The sequence below is a fragment of the Wyeomyia smithii genome, chromosome 3, assembly GCF_029784165.1.
Source record: "Wyeomyia smithii strain HCP4-BCI-WySm-NY-G18 chromosome 3, ASM2978416v1, whole genome shotgun sequence".
Classification (NCBI taxonomy): Eukaryota; Metazoa; Arthropoda; class Insecta; order Diptera; family Culicidae; genus Wyeomyia; species Wyeomyia smithii.
Genome location: NC_073696.1, coordinates 195,923,861 through 195,946,441, shown reverse-complemented (window position 1 = coordinate 195,946,441; position 22,581 = coordinate 195,923,861). Strand labels below are relative to the sequence as shown.

At 41.9% G+C, this 22,581-nt stretch overlaps 1 protein-coding gene across 3 annotated transcripts in view; it reads right to left on the bottom strand.

Annotated features, from left to right (window-relative positions):
• LOC129727504 (uncharacterized) overlaps positions 1–22,581 on the bottom strand; it is a 330,263-nt gene that overhangs the window by 257,802 nt on the left and 49,880 nt on the right. Inside the window, exon 3 of one of the 3 annotated variants that reach the window (XR_008728545.1) lies at positions 11,760–11,966. The exons of the other annotated variants lie outside the window; for them this stretch is intronic. The gene's annotated coding sequence lies outside the window, so the exon portion shown is untranslated. Of the gene's footprint in view, positions 1–11,759; positions 11,967–22,581 lie in introns of those variants that run through there. 3 annotated transcript variants of the gene reach the window in all.

Sequence of the window (22,581 nt, the reverse complement as noted above, 5' to 3'; positions counted from 1 at the left end):
TCTCCGTCAACCACGCTCGACGCCTGGGTTCGAATCCCACCGCCGACATAGGTGTCGATGGTTGTGAGGTGGCGTGATCCACTCACAACCAACCCAACTGGTCTAGATTCAATCCTAGCCGACACCGGGAGATTTTCTGAGGCGAAAAATCTCTGGGATCACGCCTTCCATCGCATGAGGAAGTAAAGCCGTTGGCGCCGGTCCGTTAATAAAACGGGTCGTGAGTTAGGGTCCTGGGTGTGGAGTCGCCTCCCTGGGCGTCGGTGATTGGCCACAACAGTGGCGGAACTAGACCGACGGAAAATAAGCGAGAATAAAAAAAAAAATCACTGGTGATCGCTCTACAGGCGCCAGCGCGCCTTTCCTGGCCAGTACAATCCTGTACGTGTCACCCCACGGATTCGTATTGCAACTCGCGTATAGCCTATCGAAGCAGGCCCTGTTGCTTGCCTTAATCGCACTCTTTAGCGCCGATCTTGCAGAACCGAATGCTGCGCAGTGCTCAAACCTCTGTGCGTCTGATCGTGCACGCTGCATCCTCCGTCTTGCACGGAGGCACGAACTGCGAAGTTCCACTATCGCGTCAGTCCACCAGTAAACCGGTGACTTCCCATTCCTAGGTTGGCGAATCATTGGCACGGTGGTGGCGTCGCACGCCCGTGATAGTATGACAACAAATTGAACAGCAGTTGGCGGTGCCAACTGTCTCCATTGCTTGAATACCACGGCATCGAAATGCGACGTTTTCCACCCGCGGACGGTCGGAGAGTTGGCTCTGCCCGTCACACGATTAAACCCTATTCTAAGGAGTTCGTCACCGTTTTGTCATAGTCAACGGACGCGGGTGCACACTAGAGATCAAATATCTGTCGAAACTGTAGACTTCACCCGGAGAATTTGCTCCGAAGAAGGCGAAAACATCGGCTGGACATGTGATGGCCAACTTGTTAGCCGGAATACACACGGTGTGATCTTCATCGACTAGGTACCTGGAAAAGGGCAAAACGATTGCCGTACTTTACATTGCGAATTATTGGGCCGAATCGATGCCAAATTACAGAAAAACTGCCTCTGTTTGAAAAAGAAAAAAGTATTTGGACGCGACCTCTTTTCGTTTTCAAACTTGGAAAAGTCATTCGCCGGGTAGAAACTTCATTGAATAAGAAGTTTATCACCGCCACGGAGACCAACTTTGCAGACTTCCAGAAACCGGATTTTTGGATGGGTTAGAAAAGTTGGACTTCGGCATAGCTCATGATCAAACGGAAAAATCACAGATTCTCAATTTGAAATGCCGCGCTAGTATCAACAGCCCCAAGATGCAGTCGTAAACATTCACGCAGTGAATCATCATCAATCATCGAACAAATATTCACACTCTTTGGAAGATGATTATCAACTAGATGAACCGGTACGGATTTGTGAGTCATGCCGGACAGCGATAAAAAATAACAAAAGTACTCCTATAAACAACGGTGACTTCCAAAAAAATGAGCAATTTCACTCCAGATAAACGGGCTCCTCGAGAGCTCTACGACTGGTCAATAATACAAACTGATAAGAATGTTACATAGATAAGTTACTGTTATATTTTTTGTGAGCAATATGCAAAAATCTCAAACGAGTTGATAGAATAATAAATGAATAAAGTTTTATTATTTTTAAAACTTTAATTGTTCGTTAGAAATTTCTTGAGATTATACAAGCTATGATTTGTCTGCTTCAACCTGATACTCTGGATTCTAAATTCATAAATAAATACATACCTATTAGGTAGGTACATTACGTACCTCAGATTCGATACTCAATAATGTCCTAAACAGTGTAGAAATGCACAACTTTTCCATGATATTAAAGTAGGTTTTTAACGTTTGACACATTATGCTGAGATTTAATTACATTGCGGTTCTCTGTAAATGGATTAAAAATTCCTTTTAAGACAAAATTAAAAAACTACCTGGTCAAAGAGAAAGAATGGCTTGAAAAAAAAACTCAATGAGCGGAGTATAAAAAGTTACCAAAATCTAACCACGTGGCTTCCTATTTTTGACATTGTTTTCCTGTTGCGGATTTTTATATAATCATGTGGCTCATAATTTGATTATACGTAAATTCATTATTTCCATTTTGTCGAACTTGGACGTTTCTCGGAACGCGAAACGTACCGGAGCCGAGATAACAGCACAAAAACTTACTCCGTTGGGGGAAGTGGTTACTCGAACGTCGTAAATAAGGTAAAATTGGGTTGGCATTTCTACGAATCATTCATTGGAACGTGCCTCAGCACTCATTATGTACTACAACCTTGAGGTGCGTCACCTACATGCACAACAGACTTGGGATTGGCTGATTGAGAAATGGATTGTAAGGTGTACAGTTAGCCCACAAACAGTGAGTAATATTTGAAGTGGAGAATATTCTGGAATTTTTAAATGCTCAGTGTGTGGCCTTTTCGGTACACGTTTTAAAATCACAAAATTAAAGCTTATCATAGATAACCATATCAGTGCAATAGTATTCAATGGATTATTCCAATGCAATTTTTTTGGAATGGTTCATTCGTTTTGAAAGATGAAAGTATTCGATGTAAAAAGCGTAGCGAATATTTTCAAGCTATATTTATAATTAAGAACCAAAACACAAATTGAACGCCTTCTGGCAAGCGAAAACAAAAATCATCACTGACGTAGTTTGCTATCATCTTCGTCAAAGGAAAACAAACGGAAAAGTTGCTGCTGTTGCATCCAGTGAAGAAGCTTGGGGCTTTCAACGAGGTAACCATTGTTAGCCGATGGCAATATGCAGAAGAAAGAAAACCTCGTAGTAGCTAGTAATTAAATCTCTTATCGGCGTGATGGCTGCCTCGCATTCATATCGTTTACAAAAGACTATTAACGCGGTTCTTTTTTGATTCATGCAAACTGAGGAATTATCTTTAAGTACCCGCAAAAAGCTTTATTTGGAGTGAAGGTAATTTCTGTTCTAAATGGAGACCACGACTTTGATGTACTGCTTTTCTACGTATAGTTGTCCCATATAACTTTTAGTACTTTTTGTATTAGTTTTTTCTCATTTATACATTCTTGAAAAAACATTCAAAATAATATTATATTGTTTGCTCCGAAAATATTGAATACTGAAAATATTGAACTGTTTGAAGGATTTTTTTTTTCAGAAAAAAGGAGTTCAATTGCAAAAATAATCAACATGAACAGTATATTATAAAATGAAACAAAATAGAACTCCATTTTCACATTTATCACATTATTGTAAGGTATGTAAAATAGGCGGTTGATTATTTTCAATGATTAAATAAATTTAGTTTGATTAAATAAATTTGGTTTGTGTTGCTAATTTTTTCGAGTGATGTTAGAAGATAAGAGAAAATAAGAAAAGATAAAATGCAGGGATGAAAATTTACGAAGTTTTGGTAAAACTAATTTGAAGTGTACTGTTGACATGTACATACAAAATTTCGTCACAATCTGTCAGTTGGTTATCGATATGGCTTCCAAGCAACAAGTGCTGAGTATCGAGCTCTCGACCGTGTCCCGCATTGTAAAATTGTTTATGAAAATCCAGACGACCCAACGTCGAGCAGGCAATGGAAGAAAAGGGAAGACGACCGACCCGGTGAAGGAAGGTGACGAATTATTTCAAGCGCAATTCGAACCTTTTGGTTAGGGACGTAGTCAGGAAGGTCAATTCTTGACTCTGGTTCGTCCAGCAGACGTTCAATCGGAACGATGAACAGAATACGATGGTGAAATCTCGCGCCAGGAAATTGTACCGTGAGTGGTTCGTGCAGCAGAAATCTAATTACATTGAAATGGAGGTCGAACAGATCCCGACTTGGAGTTTTTCGTCGGCAAGTTCAGCCTGGATATTCTGGAAGAAAAAAGTTGACAAATTTGCTTAGAAGTACTTGGTATGGTATGTTATCTGTGGGTGGGCAAATTCAGCAAACCGTACATAACGACCGTGTGTGTAGAAGAGAATGCCCTCAGACTTCCCGTTCAATGAAGGTAATAATCTGCTTTGATCGGATCTGGCATCGTACCACTACGCGAAATTGTTGTTTTTGTGCCGGAGGAGATAAATCCGCCAAACTCGCCAGAATTTCGCCCAAAGAAAAACTCTGGACGACTATGATGGCTTAGCTCCGAAAAACTGGAAAGGTCTTTGAAAACGACCAGGATTTGAAGAAATAGTGGATGAAAGTGTACCAAAGAGATATTGAGTGTTGCACAGAAGGGAGGTTGAAAAAACCATCTTTGAAGAAACATACCTAATGTTTGTGTATTTATTTTCTAAAGAGCTTCACAAATAAAAAAGCAAAGCAAAGCCAAGCCTTGGTGCTACATTCCGTATCAGAATTTGATCTTCTGTTTTACTATACACAGACTTCGCAGCCGACTGTTAAGTGTACAGGACAATTGCGGGGCAAGCGCTACGATCCTACTGACACTGACAGTCTCTCCCGAGCCGAGACTCGAACATACGACGACTGGCTTGTTAGGCTAGCATCGTACCTCGAGACCAGCTGGGAGATAAAAGCTTCAAAAATGTCCGACTTAAAAAAATGTTTAGTGATCGTTTTTATAAAGGATCAATATTCTGTCAAGAAGGAGACATTGAGGTATTGTAAAATTCAGCTTGAAGGAAAGTTAAGTGGTGTGCCTGAGAGTTAACCCATGTCTAACCCCTATGACATCGAATGGCTTGATTTTATTGAAATTCAAACTCATGACCATTCGCTTGTCAGATCTTCAAATCCGACAGATCTTACAGAAATACCCATATCTTCATCGATTTCACTGCGTCCTTTAATACAGTCTATTGAGAACAGCTCTGGCAGATCATGCACGATAACGTATTCCCGGATAAATTGATGCAATTGATCAAAGTCAATATGTTACAAATGATGTGCTACGTGCATGTTTCGGGGATACTCTCGAACCCGTTTGATTTGCGCGGAGGGTCAAGACAAGGTGAAGGACCTTTCTGTTTGCTGTTCAAGACCGCCCTCAAGAGTATGATCCGGAGGATATGAATCGGTACGGGGGGTACGATTTTTACAAGGGTGTTTCAGCTTCTGGACTTCGCGAGGCCGAGGAAACCTGCATCCGACTGAAATTTATTTATTTATTTATTTATTTGGCATTCCGTCATAATAACATGACCTGATTCACAAAACTTCTCCAATTCACTCGGTTATTGGCTGGCGCTTTCCAATCCCTGGGACACCGTCTATTCTCCGCCAGATTTCGATCCACCTGGTCTACCCATCTTGCCCGCTGCGTCGTTATCTTCCTACCGGATTCGAGGCAAACACCATTTTCGCAGGGTAGTTGTCCGGCATTCTTGCAACATACCCTGCTCAGCGTATCCGTCCAGCTTTAGCCACCTTTTGAATACTGGGTTCGCCGTAGAGTTGCGCGAGCTCATGGTTCATCCTCTGCCTCCATACTCCGTTTTCTTCCACACCGCCAAAGATCGTCCTTAGTACTCGTCGTTCGAAGGTTCTCCTCGAGACTTATACACGTTTTGAACAACCGGTCTTATGAGCGTTTTGTACAGGTTACACTTTGTAAGAAGGTTTAGTCTGTTCTACCGCAATTGCTTATAAAGCCACGACTTCCGCTGATAACACGCCTCCAGATCTCAAGGCTGGTATCATTGCCATCGGTTACCAGTGAGCCAAGATAGACAAATTCGTTGACTACCTCGAACTCATCGCCGTCGACCATAATGCTACTGCCTAGGCGTTGTCGGTCGGCTTCGGTTCCGCCGGCTAGCATATACTTCGTTTTTTTCGTATTTATCTGCAACCCAATCCTAGCTGCTTCCCGTTTTAGTCTGATGTACTGTTCTGCTATCGCCGCAGTTGTTCTGCCGACAATGTCCATGTCACCAGCAAATTGAAATTGGATTTGTTGAAAATAGTACCCACGTGTTGATGTCCGCTCGGTTAATTACATCCTGTAGCGCAATGTTGAATAGCAGGCAGGATAGACCATCACACTGTCGAAGCCACCTGCGGAATTCAAATGGACTCGACAATCCACCCGGAATCCGCACACAGTATTGCGTCCCATCCACCGTTGCCTTTATCAGTCTAATCAGCTTTCCCGGAAAGCCTTTTTCGTCCATGACCTTCCGTAGCTCTTTTCGGTCGATAGTGTCATACGCGGCTTTGAAGTCGATGAATAGGTGGTGCGTGGGAGTTCTGTATTCCCGGCTTTTCTGGCGGATCTGCCGTAAGGTAAAGATCTGGTCCATCGTAGACCGTCTTTCCGCGAAGCCGGCCTGATAACTCCCCACTTCTGCTAGCTAGCGGCGAGAGTCAGCGGAAAATGATTTAGGAAAGAACTTTGTAGGCGGCATTCAGGACGGTGATCGCACGATAGTTCCCACAGTCCGATTTGTCGCCTTTCTTATAGATAGGGCAGATAACCCCATCCTTCCACTCCTCCGGTAGCTGTTCTGTATCCCAAATTCTCCGACTGAAGGCCGAAGACTAATCGAACTGCGGATAAACGCGTCGAAAATAAAATACATGTAACATGTGCGTTAGAGGCTCCAAGGAGAGCAACATCTTGGGAAGCTGATCTGAAGTCTCTGTAGACGGTGAAGAATTTGAGATGGTCGATGAGTTGGTGTATTTGGGGTCATTGGTAACCGCAGACAATAACACCAGCAAAGAGATCCGAAGATGCATCCAGGCTGGAAATTGTGCCTATTTTTCACTTCGAAAGACACTTCGATCGGATCGAGTGTGACAACGCACGAAGATGACACTGTATGACCGGTAGTCTTCTACCAAATCCAGACAATAATGCTTCTTACGGAGGATTTGAACGCCCTTGGAGTTTATAAACGGAATGTGCTGCGGACTTTCTACGGTGGGGTACAGTTGGATGACGGAGAACTGCGAAGGCGCATGAACCATTAGCTGCACGCGCTCCTTGGAGGGAGCCCCATTGCACACCTCGCGAGAGTCAGTGTAGGGTATAGGACTTCGATCCAACTGACATTAACAGTCTTTTCAAACTTTGGTTTGAATATACGAATATACGAAATTAGGAACGGCGTGCAACAGCGTCTGACCCAGGGCGAGCGGTTGAAACATAAATTTCGACGCACTGCAAAGGACAATGATTGATTGGAAATAGCTAAATGTACGGACTCCAATCGAACCAGCGAGTGCAGTTATTTTAAAAACCATGGAAGGTTAATGAGGAGGTTGCACACGTAAAAGTATGAACATGAGCAACAATGCTTTTCGAATTTACACAAATGTTGGTCTAATTTCACACAAACATTGTGTGACTTAATGGTCATCTAGCAGAAAGAGGATCCTGGCTCGTAGCAGACGGCACAGTTTTTTCCAATCCTATGACTGGTATACATTCTGTTATATAAGTGATTTGTATCAACCAAAATACGCGTCATTTGTTATCGAGGTTCAAAGTAATTCAAAATTCACACACAATATTCATGTGGTTTCTCACCATTAATTTTTGTGTGCAAAAGGTATAGTGGCAAAAGCGATAGAACGGATATTCAGTGCAAAAGATCATTTTGCGGATAGTTCTGGACATCGCGTACCAACAGTTAACATATTGCCAGAAGAATATTCAAAGAGCTCCTAGAAAAGAGCCCGAACAGGAAGACTTCTTCCGCTCCGTAATTGGTAGAGGAAGCCTCCACTCCTATCACGAACAACGAAGGTCTAAGGCTTAATAATTTGGCTTTAGTTCGGGTTCTATTGGCTGTCAATTCTAAGTTCGAAGCAAAAGCTTCAGAGGATGCTGCTTGTTTAAGCCTCGAACAGGTTGGTTCAGGGATCAAATTGGACGTTGTTTCTCGGCGCTCTGTACATACCCACGGGTGAGCGTGAATTGATTGTTGCTTATTTCCAATCGGTTCTCTCAGTGCTGGAAACAGCAAAAGCAACAGACGAAGTTATGGTGCTCGACGATTTCAATCTTCCCTGGATTTCATCGATAGAATAACGAGACGGTCTCCGCCACTGTGTCTTACGGATTCCGTAATGTCGACTACCAAAGTACCGCCGAGTTTTTCATTGAGGTTGACTGGAACACTATCTTAGACTCCGTCAATGCCGAAGAAGCCACTCAAACTCTACAACGTATTGGATTATGATATCGACAGCTACGTCTTATAAAAGAGCATCTTGCCTCCCGACAGCCATGACAAACGAGAGAACTTCGGCAGCTTGAATACTAGAAGAGAGCTGCCTTGAAAAAAAATACTAGGCACCGTACACTGTTCCTAAAACGTCACTATGCGAGAATTAACCATACATACAAAAGTGTAGCGAAACGATGCTTTCTCCGATATCAACACATCAACAGATACAGAGGAAGCGTATCGCACAGATGGTCACGAGGTACGATGGTGGCCTAACAAGCCAGTCGTCGTAGGTTCGCGTATCGACTCGGGAGAGACTGTTGGTGTCAGCACGATCGTAGCGCTAGCCCCGCAATTGTCCTGAACACTTAACAGTTGGCTGCGAAGTCTGTGTATAATAAACAGAAAGTCAAGTTCCGAATTGGAATGTAGCACCAAGGCTTTGCTTTTTCACATAGGGAGCTTAACTCTCGTCCCAAACGGGTTTGGAAGTCCGTCAACCGGTAAGGCGGTATCCACCCCGCAGTACGTATGTCAGTCTTTATGCGAGAAATTCATCAGAGTGACACTGAGTGATCATCACGTTGAACGTGCCGCTAGTAATACCCCACTGTCCGGCCAAACTTTGATCACCTTTCGTTCAGACGCGACAAAGATTTCTAGAGCTTGCTGCAAACTCAATTCATCCCTAAGCCCAGGACCTGACGGGATTCCGTCGACGTTTCTCAAAACGCATGTTGAAAATACCCCAACCACTCGCGGCTGGAAGACATCGCACTTTGATGCCGATGTATTTGCGGGAGTAACAAGGTGGGACCTCGGAGGAGGAGTGGCTTCCTGAGTGCGGACAAACTTGTTGCTACACTATCGCGGATGTGCAACTCCGCCTTGCCTAGGTCTTGTCAGCTTAGAAAAAAACCAGTGGACCAATGCGATAGCAGACCTACGTAGCGCGTGCCATCGCGCGAGGCAGAAGACGCAATGCGTGCGCACCTATGCGCAAAGATCAGAGCGCCAAGCAGCATTCAAATCTGCTAGGGTAACGCTTACAAGCGCAATAAAGGCTAGTAAACGAGCCTGTTTTGATGGACTTTGCGAACGTTCCAATACGAGCCTATGAGGTGAGGCCTATAGGGTCGTTACGGCCGAAACCAGAAGCTCCCGAGCCCCAGCAGAGTAATCACCAGCCATGTTGGAGCGGATCTCAGGGACTCTTCCCACACCACGAACCAAACCCCTGGCTTCTGGCTGCTGAGTCACCACAAATAGCGAGTGACGGCAGCCGCGCAGAGGTCGAGGAGGCGGCAAGGGTGCCGAACGGTGAGCTCATTAAGATCGCAAACTCCCTCAAGGTGCAAGGCACCTGGACCAGACGTAATCCCGAACCTGGCCATTAAGGCGGCCATGAAGGTAGCCCCCGGGTTGTTCAGGGCGATCATTCGCTATGCTTAGACGATTGCCTCTTCCCGGATAAGTGGATGCGACAGAGACTGATATTACTGCTGAAGGCCGGGAAACCACCAGGTGACCCATCGGCATATAGACCAATCTGTCTGCTAGACACAGCGGGCAAGGTGCTTGAGAGGGTAATCCTCAACAGACTTGTGAGACTCGCCGAGAGTGTAACCGGACTGTCAAGCAACCAATTCGGCTTCCGCAATGGCAAGTCCACTGTGGATACTATTCTTTCCGTCACTAAGACGGCTGAGGTAGCACTCCAGTGTGAAAGAAGGGGCATTCGCAATTGCTCAATTGTCACGCTAGACGTAAATACGCGTTCCATAGCGCCAGCTGGGACTCTATAGCGTACGCGCTTTAGAGTCTCGGAGTGCCGATGCCACTGTACATGAAAGCTACTTTCAGGAATCGAGTGCTGGGTCACAACACACATGAGGGTCAGAAATGCGTCCCTAAAACCGCAGGGGTATCGCAACATTCCATCCTGGGTCCGGTACTGTGGAATGCCATGTATGACGGAGTACTGAAGCACCCAACGGGAGCAGTGATGACGGGCTTTGCGGACGATATAACTCTAGAGTTCTACGGCGAGTCAATCAGCGAGGTCGATTGAGAGCCGCGCTATCCATACGCGTAGTCGAGGATTGGATGCACTCCAGGAAACTGGAGTTGGCACATCCAAGACAGAGATCATCGCAGTAAACAACCGTAAATCGAAACAGAAGGCTGCGAATAGTGCCAGTGGATGCATTATCGCCTCTTGCCTTCACGAAAGCAGCAAGGTCAATATACTAACAAGGGGTGCATTAAGCACACTCGCCCTTCTCCCTGGCGGTACCGGGGAGATTCGGGTTCGAAACGTAAACACGATGTGGGCAATTATCGTGGCATCACCTCCCTCTGTGTTGTTGCTGAACTGTTCGAACTTTTCAACATGGAGCCTTTGCTCGCTCACTGCAAGGCTTTAATAAACCCTGACCAACATGGGTTCACAGCCGGTCTTCGCCAATTTGCTTTGTCTTACTTCATACATAAGTAACAGTATGTCGAAACGTGCCCCCAAACAGATGTCATTTACACCTGCTAAACAGCTGCCTCCGATAAGTTAAACCATCGCATAGCCGTCACAAAACAAGACAATCTCGGAATCAACGTGGATTTATTACTATGGCTCAAAACGTTTCTTACCGGTCGCCGTCTAACAGTAGCTATTATAGATTGCCGATTTTCTCATTTTGACGCTACGTCTGGAATACCCCAGAGAAGTCACTTAGAAACGCCTATCTTGCCGTGAGCCTAGTTATTGAAGGACCGCTGCTGGTTTACGCGAATGACCTCAAATTTTACCTTCAAGTTCACACAGTTGTATACTGTCATTTCCTTCAATGGCAGCTAGAAGTTTGTGCCGACCGTTCAGATTCCCTGCTCTCCTTCAAGCTTCATAACTTATTCGACGCCAATGAAGCCTCTAGAGTTCTGGGATTCATTTTCAGGATCGCTAAAGAATAAACTCTCTTGAAACAAGGGACTTTGAACGTGCAACCTTGTGCCCTGCGAAACAATTCAATACTACGATTGCTTGTCAACGAACTAAGTACAGCATTTTTGGCGCTATAGTTGCTTTCCAAAGACTATTAAACAGAGTACCCTTTGTTTGATTTTAATTTATCTCGAATTAATTCAAATCAATTAACAAAACAAATATTTACGATTTCAGGGTAGCGTACGATTTAGTTAAGATAAATGAACTATGGCGGCTTATGCTCGAATATGCTCCTGGGTTTTGCAGACGATATCGACATAATTGGTATCAACCACAGAGCGGTGGAAGAGGCAAAGAGAATAGGGCTTGTCATAAAGTCTGCCAAAACAAAGTTCATGGTAGCTGGTAGAGAACATGGTAGTCCGTCGGATGTAGGTACTGAAAATGTGATTGATAGGAAAACATTTGAAGTAGTCGACGAATTCATTTTCCTGGACTGGATACATTGGTGACGTTCGGTTAACCGTTAGGTAAAAAGGCGCATTGCAAACCCGTACGAAACTTGAGCTATATAAGACACTGATTTCATGGACTGATTTGAAGAACGATTCAAGCAAATGAGTGTGCTATTACTCAATATTTTTGTGGCTATCACCTGTCATAACTAATCATAAAACACATTGAATCACTGAATTAGCTGGAGATGAAAAGCACAGAAACTGTATTATACAGAGTTGGCAAGATGCTCACCGATTGGTGCAAATATCGTGCCGAAATTTCCTATTGGTTCTGCATGAAAGCTTTCTCTTTTTGGGTGTGACGTTCACACCGCCGGTAGGCGTCTTATCAACTCTTTAGTGTACAGTCTCTGTAATAAAAAGGGAAAAGAAACAAAGAACTGTCAGTATCAGCACTGTTCTTGATTACCGTCTTGAACGAAGCAATATGTCATATCAGATTGATTGCAAACCGGCAGAACTAATTCGTGCCAACAGAGTTACTGAGTGTCGATGTGATGGAAAATATCATATCGAACGAAAAAAAGCAATTTGGTTGCGTGCTTATTTTGACAATTTTTACGATATAAATTACGGTTGTTTATACGTGGTTTATAGCAATGGCCTGTTATACAAAAAACTCGAATATTTCCCTAATTCACTGTAATTATCGCATGTTCTGTTTTTGAAAACCATAATGAAATGTGACCCCAATAGCGAATGCTAGTTGTTACGATTTGGGGCACGAATTATTTGCAGATTGGCGGTCATATTCAGGGAACAGACAGTTTCACTTTTAAAGCAACAAAGAAAATGATTTCGCATAAATTTGCTCTCATAACAATTCCCAGTATTAACTAGCAACAAACTGTTTGATAATATTTTTGTTCAATCGGAAAACAATGGACGGTTGATTGAGCCAGCCTTTGTATACTCAAACATACGCACCGGCCGGTATTCTCAGCCTGTTTGAATGGTATGGCTTATTATTACGCATCCGGGCAGGGAAACGTGTCGGGATTATAAAACTTTTGTTTTGCTGCGCGTGCATGTCCGGTTATTCCCGCGAGCGCCATCGGAAACCAGCACAAAGTTCAGTCGCTTAACGTCGATATCGATCTCCATCAATGTTTGTGGCACAAATCGATATCGATGTTTACCCAACCAACTGGCCTGCGATACTGAAGCGTCGCGTCGAGACCGGGAAAACTAACTAAACGTGACTAAGCTTTCGCACCTACATCAACCTGTACTGCCTGCGATGATGGTGATTGCGGTGGCGGTGGCGATAGTAAATTGTTTTGTGGTTTCGGTTGAACTCCAAGTGTCGGGTTGATGGAATGGCGTTGCACTTTCCGTCTGCCGGCTGGAATAGGTTCAAACACCGGGAATTACGCAGCACCTTTGAGAGTCCCTTAAATTCGCGGCCCACGTTGAATCAACAATCAACCAACTCGAGATGTTAGTGACCTTCCACCGAGATTGGCAAACTACGTCAACTATGACGGATTTCGCAGGTGATGAAAAATTTCCCATTCATTTGAAAGGTGTCTCGCACGGTTTTTCAAGTGTAGACCTAGCAATGTAAAGCAATTATCAACCAGGAAGAAACATTATCTTAAAATTAGTCGAAAACGACTTGCTTCTAGTGGAGAGAATTGAAGCAGTCTCTTTCCACCTACGCGCCGCTGTGCAGGAAAGTGATCGAAAGTAAACCATCCTACATCTGTATTTTCAACCGTGGCGAAAGACATATGATGTTACGGACTGAGACAGCATCCGACTGAGTTGCTCCGAAATACACTCGCGTATTTTGGGTGAATTGTTTCTGTCTAGCAGTTCGTTTGAAGTCCGCGGTGAGTGGAGCGTTTGTTCGCTTTTGAGATGTAAATTGGTGTTTCCTTAATGGCCCCGAAAAGATTTTAGATTCTTTGAGTGCTTTTTTTATCTATTCCGTTACAAATGCACTCCAGAAATAGCCAAACACACGACCACGATCAGTACGTGTCAAGAAATTAAAAATTATATTTAAACATGGTAAACACATTATGTTGATTTAAATTTTTAGAACAGTTTAAAACAGAAATACACTGCAGAAAACCGTACCGTATTATTAATTTTTAGAACATAAATTTCAGTAATTTATTTTTTGCCTGTGGACATCGTTTTCGGGGTAATCGTGCGAATGAGATGAATGGTATCGTGATCACTTCAACAAGTGTGTGAAAACATGTGTTTACTAGTGAGGAAATGCAGTACGAGAGGAGTCTTGTTGTGTCTGAAAAATTGCTGGATGATGCAGCTGTATAACCCTCATAACTCTTCTCAATACCGTGTACAAAATTCTCTCCCGCATCCTGTTCCACAGACTGAGGCCGTTGCAGGAGACCTTTGTTGGCGAGTACCAATGCGGTTTTCGAGGGGGACGCTCCACGACGGACCAAATGTTTACCTTGCGACAAATCCTCGATAAATTTCGAGAATTCAACTTGCAGACGCACCATCTGTTCATAGACTTCAGGGCAGCGTACGATTCAGTTAAGAGAAGTGAGTTATGGCAGATTATGATCGAACATGGCTTCCCAACATAGCTGGTACGTGCCACCCTTGAAGGTTCTACATCAAGCGTCAGGATAGCCGGTGAGATATCGGACTCGTTCGTGACGTTAGATGGTTTGAAGCAGCGTGACAGGCTGTCGAACTTATTGTTCAACATCGCATTGGAAGGTGCTATACGGAGGGCCGGCGGGCAAAAAAGGGGCACCATCATTACGAAGTCTCACATGCTTCTAGGTTGTGCGGACGATATCAACATCATTGGTATCAACCGTAGAGCAGTAGAAGGGGCCTTCGGACCTCTCAGGAGGGAAGCTGCGAGATTAGGGCTTGTCATAAACTCTGCCAAAACGAAATACATGGTGGTTGGCAGAGTGCGTTGTAGTCCGTCGGAGGTTGGTGCTGCGGTGGTGCTAGATGGGGAAACATTTAAAGTAGTCGACGAATTTATTTACCTGGGAACATTAGTGACATGTGACAACGAGGTTAGTCGTGAGATAAAGAGGCGGATAGCAGCCGCAAACAGGGCCTTTTACGGATTACATAACCAGCTAAGGTACCGCAGTCTGCAAATCCGTACTAAACTTGCACTCTATAAAACACTGATTCTTCCGGTGGCTCTCTACGGCCATGAATCATGGGCAATGAAAGAGGCTGATCGGCGAGCTCTTGGTGTTTTTGAGCGTAGGATTTTGCGTTCAATCCTTGGCAGCAAACTAGAAAATGGTGTTTGGCGCAGACGCATGAACCATGAAGTGTACCAGGCATACAAATCGGCGGATATATTCAAGCGGATAAAACACGACAGGCTACAGTGGGCTGGGCATGTAGCGAGAATGCCGGATGAGCATCAAGCGAAGGCTATATTTTGCAGGAATCCCGATAGAGGTCGTCGACTTCGGGGTAGACCCCGCACTTGTTGGATGTCTGCTATCGACGAGGATGCACGCGAAATAGGTGTTAGGGGCGATTGGAGGATAGCAGCCCAAAACCGAGGGACATGGCGACGTATTCTGGATTCGGCACTGGATCGATAATCGGTCTGTCGCCTTAAAAGTAGAGTAAGTCAGTAACTTTTACAGAAAATGCTCTGTAACTCTGAACCCAATGAAGATAGGAATTTTGTTTGTTTAGAAAAGATTCTAGTTCTTGCACGTTCTTAAACTTTGCCGAATAAACTATTCCTCTATATCTTAACACAGAAAAGTTAGTATTTTTCGATGTATGAAAACCTACTGTAACATATGCTCTCCGTAATCTAACATGAGTGGATTGGGACAAATAAAAACTGAAGGAGTTTATAGTACTCTAGCTTAACTTCAAAGAAAAGTATTGACATCATGATTCTACTTGCCCTTTTTTAACCTATACGTTCTTGAAGTTATCAAAAAAAAAATAAGCTAAAATATGGTATTACTTTGTAAGAAAAAGTCCTGGAGATATATGACCTTTGACAAAAATGTGTGTTTTGTGTGCCCTAACAATTCCTTTGAACAATACTTTCGTGTAAAATGCAACTAACAAAAGTTAAGTACAAAAATCTTAAATTTAAGTAAGTTCTATGTTATATACTTTATAACTTGGTATTAAACGGTAATCCTACGACTGTTAATATGAACACCGTTTCAGATGTTGTCTACAACTTCAGAAGAGCTGATTTTGCTAGCATGCTTGGTGTTTTACACAGTCTAGACTGGGACGACATCCTAGACAATAACGATGTTAATGCGGCTACACTGACCCTCACCCATGTGCTTGGGTACATTATTGACGGTCATTTACCCAAAAAAGTTATCATTGCATCCACTAAGACTCCATGGCAGACCGCAGAACTCCGTCGACTTAAGAGAGCAAAACGTGCCGCATTGCGTAGATTTTCAAAACATCGCTCTCTTGCCTTACGAGACTACTATGTTCGACTGAACCTGGATTATAAAAAACTGAGCAGGCGCTGTTTCAATGCCCATCAACATCGCATGCAGCGGAAATTGAAAACGAATTCAAAAGCCTTCTGGTCTTTTGTCAACGAGCAAAGAAAAGACCCTGGTTTACCTTCGGCAATGTTTTATAACGGTGAAGTTGAAGCTGATTCAAATGGCCTTTGTAGACTTTTCTCGGAAGAATTCAGCTGTACTTTCGTAGAGGAAACACTCCCTTTAGATCAGGTGGCCGCGGCAACAAGATTTGTACCTGATTCAAACGCGATGTTGACGGATATCTGTATTGATAACGACATTATTCTTACAGCTGCCTTTAAGTTAAAGTCGTCGCTTTCTCCTGGACCTGATGCAATTCCTGCTATCGTGTTGAAAAAGTGTATTGAAGGTTTACTACAGCCACTGCAACACCTGTTTCGTTTATCACTGCGTACCGGAACCTATCCGAATCTTTGGAAGTCTGCATTTGTCTTCCCGGTTTTTCAAAAAGGAGATAAAAACGACGTTAACAACTATAGAGAAATTTCGGCATTGTGCGCGGTTCAAAGCTGTTTGAACTGGTGGTAATGAATTCAGTTTTTTTCCACTGCAAACCCTTTATCTCCGATGAGCAACACGGGTTTATGCCAAATCGATCAACCGCTACAAATCTGCTTTCGCTAACCTCGTTCGTCTACGAAGGATTTGAGAAGAACTGTCAAACAGACGTAATATATACTGATTTGTTTGCGGCTTTTGACAGGATCAACCATAAAATCACCCTAGCTAAATTGAAAAAAATGGGTTTCGGTGATCCGCTTCAGAGGTGGTTTGAGTCTTATTTAACAAATCGTCAGCTCAGCGTAAATATCTCTAAAAGTTATTCTGCTCCGTTTACGGCCACTTCAGGTATACCTCAGGACAGTCACCTGGGACCGCTAATCTTCCTGCTCTATTTTAATGACGTCAATCATGCACTCGATGGACCGAAACTATCATTCGCTGATGACCTAAAGATTTTCCGCAGAATTGAAGTTGACGATGATACACTGAATCTCCAGCAGCAAATCAATGTTTTTACCAATTGGTGTGAACGGAATCGGATGGGATTAAATCCAATGAAATGTTCGGTGACTTCCTTTTGCCGTAGAAAGGATACAATTAAGTTCGAATACAAAGTTGCTGGCGTGATAGTTTCTCGCGTTGAACACGTGAAGGACCTTGGAATAATTCTTGACTCTAAGCTGTGTGACTTCAGTCGAACCACTATTACCATAGCAACCGCACCCATATTCTACCATTCTTAGAAATGTGTCATATACACAACACGCCCAATACTGTCAACAAGCGAGTCGATCTCGATGGACTCAACACAGCTTACGCAGCTGTGCTGTCGAGTCTCATACCGAATACCAATGCACCAGCCAACTAGTTCCTTCTCTGTCCCTGTCTTTCGAATCTCACCACAAGTAACACAGATTTCCTACCGCCCCGAATCCCAACTACTCCCCATAACGTTACCATCCGCCATCGCAATAGGTCCACAGCAAAGAGATTTGTAAGTTTGTTTAAAATATTTATAAGAGAAAAATTGTACCATAGACTTTTATGAACACCAATATTGTAGAATGTACCCCGAATCGCCCCAATTAATGTTGACGATAAGCTCTAAAAAGCATCCAGACAAGGAACGAACAAGAATTATGTAAGTCACGGACAACTCAACCACAAACAACTAGCTAAACTCTCATCAATTGTTAACAAATTTAAGAATTAAAACAGACACTAATCGCTAATAAACACCATCAGTTTTCCCTGAAAATGTCACTGATCAGTGACGAAACGTCGGACAGTAAAAAACCAGATCGTTCTACTTATTCAAGACTGCTCAGCCGAAATTATAACCAACCATCGTGAAAAGCTTATTTCTCCCTACCTATCTCTCTCTTTCTCTCTCTATCTCTTTTTCTATATCTCTCTATCTTTTTTTCTATCCCTCTTTTTCTCTCTTTCTACCTCTCTTTCTCTCTCTTTCTCTCTATTTCTCTCTCTTTCTCTCTCTCTATCTATCCATCTATCTCTTTCACTCTATCGCTCTCTTTCTCTTTCTCTCTCTATCTTTCTCTTTCTCTCTCTATCCCTCTCCTTTCTCTCTCTCATCTCTCTCTTTTTTTTCTCTTTATCTTTATCTCTCCCTCTTTCTCTATCCTTTTTTTTCCACTCTCTTTCTCTTTCTATCATTCAGTTTCCTTTTCTCTTTCTCTCTGTCTCTCTTGCCCTCTCTCTATCTCTATCTTTGACAGAAGTCGAGTTCGTGGCACTAAAACGTTCAGGGATTTGTTGAAGAGGTTGAAGAATACCATGGCGTGATTTCCAACCTTTTTGGATTAGCGATCTCTTTTGCTAAGCACACAAGTTTTCTAATACAAGGCTGTGTTTATCGGTCCCATATTGTCCTGCACGTATTTATTTTTCTGGACGCCATATTATTCAACATATTTACCATTATGAACATGAAAGGGATGGAAAAATGTGCGATGGTCAATGCCATTATCTGATGTAGTATTATTCAACCGGGTTAAATGCGCAAGCACTTGCATGCAAGTCAGCTTTCAAGTTACGCAGTTCAAAATAATGTAAAATTTTCTTTGATTAAAATAGGCTTCTAAAATATATCGGAGTGTTGTTCAAATTACTTTCATTTACTAGTAATTTTCAGCTGTGACCAGAAAATCATGAAGCGATATCATATATCATTTCAGATCACTACTGTAAAAAGTAAAGTTTACAGAGTAGTTAGGAGACTCGTACGTCCCAGGTTTTGTGAAAAAAAAATCCAAACCTTAACGGGAGGTAAAAAATAATAGCTTACAATCATTTTGAAGGTTATTGGTAGATCCACAAGTGCAAACTAATAACATTATGTTTAGTTTAGTATTAAATAATGTTTATGAGACACTAGCTCAGTCATTCCCGTCGAGTTTTTCTTTATTCTAATAACTTCAAATCGTTTGGAATAATTCTTTTTTTTTTGGAATGAGAACATCCTCGCCTTTTGACTTCTGTACATCACCCATATATTGAAAATACAGTCCCCCCACGATTATGGATTACTTAAGAAGATGTATGAATTCAAAAAATCATTTCTGACCAATTTTATTGTTTATAAGTAATCTATGTAATCTTTCACTTCATTGAGTATTTCTTTCCATGTTTTGTGAATATTTCTCAGAAAGTATGTTTATTTCATAACTCACCAAATACACAATTATGGATCACTTTTGAGAGCGGTTCTAATTATCAGACATTTCGCATCATATCATGGATCAGCATAATAAAAACAGCTTTTGACAACGAATCCATTCAATGAACCTTATTCAAATGATGTAATTTAAAGAAATAACATATTTCAAATCGTATTAAAGATCCCGCATGGCCTGGCCACATTTTATGTGGCTTTTAAGGTTGCAGTTAGATCGAGAGTCCACGTCTGTCGCTCCCGAAGGTAGTAATGAACCATTGTATACGGTACATCATAACAGTTTCCCGCTTTACGTAGCTTTCCTGTCGCTCGTGCCTTGGAAATAATATTTTTCAACGGCTCAGCACTATTTAGCTTCCGTTTATAGCTCAATTGAAGTTGATAGGGTGTTTTAATTGGTGAAAATCACATTTGAATCAGAGTGATCCATATTTATAGAGAACTATCTTGTCTCGGTCCCTATTATGGAACACTTAGAAAATAACTAGTTTTTACAGAAAAATCGTTATCAACCATCAACATTTTGATGAATCGTGAAGAACTTACCATGATCTTTGTGTATGAGTTATTTTTTGCCCGAGAATTCGCGATTATATGACATATGAACCTTATGAATGATGCGCGTGCTACTTACGCTGATTGAGAAAAACGACAAATATTTTGATAGATTCTGGAAAACAATATTTCACACCTATAAAAAACACATCAATCTAGGAACAAGAACGATGTTTTCTGTGTTTAAAGCTAGCAAATATGGCATATTTTACTGCAAAAATGTTACATGCCTTCAAACCGCTAGTTTAACTGAGTTAAAAAACATGAGAGTGTACCCATATTAGGTTATATTTGGTCATTTCAGACATGTGGAGTCATATTCTGGCCTCTTGGCAATATTGTAGTTCCGGAAATACAAATTTGCTGTATTCGGTCATGTTTATCAGAAACCAAAAATTTCGATCCTGGATTTAAAAATGGCATTTGAGTTGATTTTTGCTTCTGTTCATTATCTTGATCATTTTAAGCTGTTTGCCGGAAAAATTGGTTGAAATATCTGTTTATTTTGTATGGGAACTACCCTCCCCTCTCTAAAGTAAGGAAGGGTATCAAACCATCATAGAAATATTTTTTCCCTGGAAAACCTCCACCTGTGAAATTTTGTTGTTTAATTTGTTTAATTTACAAGTAATGCAGAAATTTTCACGCAGATCGGTTCACTAGTTTCCAAGTCTATACGGATCAGACTAACAGACAGACAGAACTGCATTTTTATATGTTCAGCTTCCTGAGCAATAAAGTAAAGAAATATCAGCCAAGTATCATCATCGGTTCTGGACATATCGATCCTAAAAAAAGATTGGGACGAAAACGATCCCAACGTAGGTCTACGGTTAACGGATCCCAATGTCTCGATAGTTGCCTAAATCCAGTCGATGGACCTACTTATATATAAGGCAAATAAGAGCTTCCATTCGGTCCTCCGGTCTTTTTGCGTCTACCCAGATTTCAACTAGAATCCTGTAGATCACAGCGGAAGGCCGCTCGCTCCCCACTTTAACGAGTTTGACCGGATCACCTTTCTTTCCTGCACCCTCACCGTTTCCCAGCTCGCCAACGCGGCAGCTTGTGGTATCGTATTCCGGAAGTTTGGAAAATTTCGATAGTTGCAAACTCAAATGAAAGAGTAAGTTCTATAATTAAGTAGTGGCAGCTACTAGCTCGAGAAACGAGATCGTAAGAGAAGAGCAAGTTTGAATGAAGGATAAAAATCACATACAGTCTGTTGGGCTGAGATTGTGCCAGATAAGTATATGTTTTTGTTCCATAGCTGGTAATGCACAGATTTAATCAGTGCATTCGATCCAAAGCACGTCAATGTACACTATACTGCCGTTCCAATCATAGTAGTCCCATGTTCTACACAAACCTTATGCACGCTGGGACAACTATGCTTGGAAGGGCAGTATAATGTTCAGTTAACAACGGCAACAGATATGGTTGGGGAAAGGAAGGCGTTAAATTGTGTTTCATGTCATGTTGAATTTGAGTCATAAGTTTCTATAACATAAAAATCCTTTAATAAACAATCAACTTTTATTTATTTATTTATTTTTTATTTCGTCAAACAAAAGTAGACTACATATGTTTAAAACTAACTTACATGCTATATGCTATTTATACTAGTGGGAGCAAAAAAAAAAGAGTGTATACATAGTTGAATAATAATTTCTTCACTTGACGGTTTATTACAATGAATGTTTTCTATCGATTTAAATTGCGCGTTGGATTGAAATATTGTTTCAATTTAGTTCTCGACATAGAAAAGTCAATTGCTTCACAGTGTTGGTTATACACTAACATCATTTGATTAATTGGCCCGTATTTAGCATAATTGTTTCGTTGATGATTTAAAGAAAACAAAGTCCGAGTTCGTAAATTTCTAGAAGGTACATAAAGATTGAGTTTTGATAATATTTCGGGTGAATCGACACGTTGAGATACGATATCGTTAACAAATGACATCATTGCGAATTCACGACGGGCTTTTAATGATTGGATGTCAATAAGTCTGCAGCGTTCGTCATATGATGGTAGGGGAAATGACGTCCATCGTAAATAACGAAGTGCATATAACAGGAATTGTTTTTGCACTGATTCTATTCTGTTTCCATGTGTTGCAGAAAACGGAGACCATACAATGCTACAGTATTCTAAAAGTGACCTGACATAGGAATTATAAAGTGTTTTTATTGTGTATGGATCTTGGAAATTATAGCAGAAACGTTTTATTAAACTGAGCATGTTCTAGCCTTATTAATAATTGTATTGTAGTGATCAGTGAATGTTAATTTTGAGTCGAGTATGACTCCTAGGTCCCTAACTCGTTCACTTTTCTCTACTACCTGATCTCCTAAGGAAATCATATTGCTTGGCATGTTTCTTTTTCTGCCAAAAGCCATCGAACTACATTTTTTAACGTTTAGCTGAAGAAGGCTTTTTTTACACCAAATGTAAAAATATTTTATCTCGTTACGAAAAATATTTACATCATCAGCGTTTTTAATTTCAATGAAAAGTTTAATGTCGTCGGCATAAATAAGAATTTTTACATGTTTCAGAATAAAGGAAATGTCGTTTACAAATAATATAAATAGTAGAGGGCCCAAGTGAGAGCCTTGAGGAACTCCTGAGGTTACCTGAATAGGTTTCGATATTCTACCTTTAAATTTGACTGTTTGTTGACGATCTGTCAAA